Raw genomic sequence first — 3,641 nt, 5'->3', positions numbered from 1 at the left:
AATGCATGCAACTTTTAAAAGCCCATTTTACAGATGTGGAAACAGAAGCCTAGAGAAGTAATGGAATTTGCCTAAGGTCCTCATAAGTGTGGTCTGAAACCAGCCCGTCTGGCTCCAGATTCCATGTTCTGCACCCTGTGGTGAACCTGCCAAGACTTGAAACCACTAGAAAACAGAAGCTTGCCCAGGAGGCGGGGCCCAGTGGCCTCAGCAGTGGTTCCTCCATTGACTGCTCCTGGTCCTGCCCATTTTATCAGCTGGCTATAGTCCTCCTGTCTGAACTGGGAGTTACCAGGAGCCTTTTCAATACATTTCTTTCCTGCTTGAATTGGCCAGAATTAATTCCTAGTGCTGTCGCCAAGATGGCTAACCTTGGAAGATCTGCCCTCCCCAAACCTTGTTGTTTAAAGGTGGTCTTTATTTTAATGGCAACCAGATTGCCTCTAAGATAGGACCTTAAACTCACAAAAGGGATTTGGTGATCACCTGGCTCCATTCTTCCAAGGAAAAGCCACAACTACAAATTTTTGTACTCAGAAACAAAAGCAATTCAGATAAGGTCCATTTCTACGTAAGTGGCAGCGTTTCTCTGTGGCCCCCTCTCCCTGAGGAGCCACACTGGCCGGTCTAGGAAGGAAAGTGCTCCACTTAACACACACTGATGGTTCCATCCTTACCACATGCCAGGCACCAGACCAGGCTCTAGAAATGTGAAGATGAGGGGTGGATGATACCATCACCATCCCAAAAGAGCCTTCTGCAATCCAAGACGTGGCTTTATTGAAATTCTGTGTATCCCAAGGAGACTGTTGGCCAAGGTCTTACACAGTATATTGCAAGATTCCTCTTGCATCACTTTAAAAAAAAAACCAAAAAACTTCTTTATTCCTTCTATGTTTCTGATTATAAAACAGTAATATCTGGAAAATATAAGAAATAATTCAGAGAAAATAAACATAAACAAATATAAGAAATAACTCAGAGATAACCCTGTGAAATTTTGCTGTGTAGATTTCCAGTGTTTTTTCTATGCATCTGAGGCTGACTGTAGGCATACAGTACTTTACAAATTGGGGGTCAGGGTACATCCATGAATTTGTAATATGCATTTTTAAAATTTCCTGGAACATTATTTTCCTGCTTTGTACTTCAGTTCCCCCAATGCACATGGCTGCCCCATGACACACCTCTTCCTGCCTAGAGCTTGGCTGCAGGTGGGGGACACACCCAACCACACATACCCTCCAGCAATGGCTCTCAGGTATCCCTCCTTGCTTCCCTTTCCACTGGTCTAAAGTGAAACAAGAAAAATATAGGCCACGTAGTTTTTCATCGGGGGTTTCCCTAGTAGCTCAATGGTAAAGAATCCACCTGCCAATGCAGAAGACTCAGCTTTGATCCCTGGGTTGGGAAAATCCCCTGGAGAAAGAAATGGCAACCCGTTCTAGTATTCTTGCCTGGTAAATCCCATAGACAGAGGAGACTAGCAGGCTATCGTCCATAGGGTTGCAAAAGAGCCAGACACGACTTAGCAACTAAACAAGTTTTTCTCAAAGCTAAATATGTCCACTTTTAATTGTAAAATTATGTTCTGCTCACTTTTATGCTAAGCTTCTTTTTCTTTTAGGACAAAGCATCTTTAGAAGAAACAATCCTATGTAAAAAGGTTGACCTATGTAAAAATCCTATGAGGACTTCCCTGATGGTCCAGCGGTTAAGAATCCTCCTGCCAATGCAGGGGACACGACGGGCTCGAGCCCTGGTTGGGGAAGATTCCACATGCCTCAGGACAACTAAGTCTGTGTACCACAACTACGGAGCCCACACTCCAGAGGCCGACAGGGCCCCAGGACAAGAGAAGCCACTGCAACATGAAGCCTGCACACAGCAACTAGAGTAGCCCCCACTCACCACAACTAGAGAAAGCTTGCACACAGCAGTGAAGACCCAGCACAGTCAAAATACATAAATAAATACATTTTTTAAATGGACTAAATATTTTAAATCACTTACTTCTTCCTTTGGAGAAAAAAAAACAAAAACAAAAACCTATGAGACTTGTTAAGATTTATAATAGAAAATATTATCCTGACCTGTGAGGTCCCAAAGACCAGGAACTTCTGCTCCAGGCCTCCAGGAAAACTCAGTCCAGGCTCAGCAGTCCAGACCATGACAATAATAAGGATGCCTGAATTTACACAAGAAAAGACCTCCACATTAAAGACCCTCTCATGCTCAAGCTCTGATCTCCTCCTAAGGACAGTTATCCAGGGCAAGTAGTGTAGTCTCTCATTCTTCACATGAGGCAGTGCCAGGGCCCAGCAGGGCAAGGGGAGAGGGTCCAGCTCCCATGGCTGTTTAGGCCCAATGGAGCAGACCCAGGTTCCTGACTGCCATCCCAGTGACCTTGGATGGGTTCTTAGACGGGCTCTTCTTGGAGCCATGGCAGTTTTGAGGTGACACCAGGTCCCACTCAGAGTAGAGATAGGCAGTTGCTGTATCGAACTTGATGGAATCTTCTGGAATTCCTCTCCAGGAACCACGAAGTTACAACCCACTTAAGTGGCCAGAAACCCAAGCCTGGGGGTTTCTGCCACTCCTGGGGAGGTGCAGACTCTGGAGAATCTAGGCACAAGCAGCTGAAAGCCCAGTAATGAAGGTTGTCAGGAAATGCCTGGTCATACCGGTGGCGGCCTCCCAGGCTGGATGCTGGTTCTGAGGCTGATGAGCCCTTTCAGGAAGGGCTCCAGGGGGTAATGAAAGGGGCTCCCCAGAGCCTAGGGAGCTGGTTTATGGGGCATACTATAATGGATATATCCCTTGGACTGCAAGGAGATCCAACCAGTCCATCCTGAAGGAGATCAGTCCTGGGTGTTCATTAGAAGGACTGATGCTGAAGCTGAAACTCCAATACTTTGGCCACCTCATGAGAAGAGTTGACTCATTGGAAAAGACCCTAATGCTGGGAGGGATTGGGGGCAGGAGGAGAAGGGGACGACAGAGGATGAGATGGCTGGATGGCATCACCGACTTGATGGGCATGAGTCTGAGTAAACTCCAGGAGTTTGTGATGGACAGGGAGGCCTGGCGTGCTGTGATTCATGGGGTTGCAAACAGTCGGACACAACTGAGCAACTGAACTGATAACAGACAGAGTGCTGGACCCACCCAAGAGCCCAGTTCAGGAGCTGCCTGCCCTTGGGCACAGTCATCACCTTCCACAGCCTCAGCTTCTTGTCTCACAAATGAAAATATTAAACAAAATAAGTTCTAGAAACCTAGCTGCCAGTGAGGGTCTGGTGGCAGAGCTGGGGAATACTTTTAAAGCTGCTCCACACTGCCCCCTCATGGCATCTGACTATGGTCCCTCAAAGCTCAGGTGTCCATCCAACCATCAATCCATCTTTTCTTCTTTCCATTCAAAAACAATAACAGGCACTCTGCCAGTCATTGAGGATGCCATAGCAAATGATATACAGTCCCTGTCTTAAGTCTGTGGGGAATTCACAAAACATAGATAAATATGGGACCGACCCCTGGGTGAATGTCATGGAGACAGGTGGGGCTAGTAGCGGGCACTCCCAAAAGACTCAAGCAGTATGCATGCACACAGGAGCTGATTGGTCATTCAACAGACAAGC

Source organism: Dama dama, chromosome 15 (assembly GCF_033118175.1).
Source record: "Dama dama isolate Ldn47 chromosome 15, ASM3311817v1, whole genome shotgun sequence".
NCBI lineage: Eukaryota > Metazoa > Chordata > Mammalia > Artiodactyla > Cervidae > Dama > Dama dama.
Note: the sequence above shows the minus strand (reverse complement) of the source record.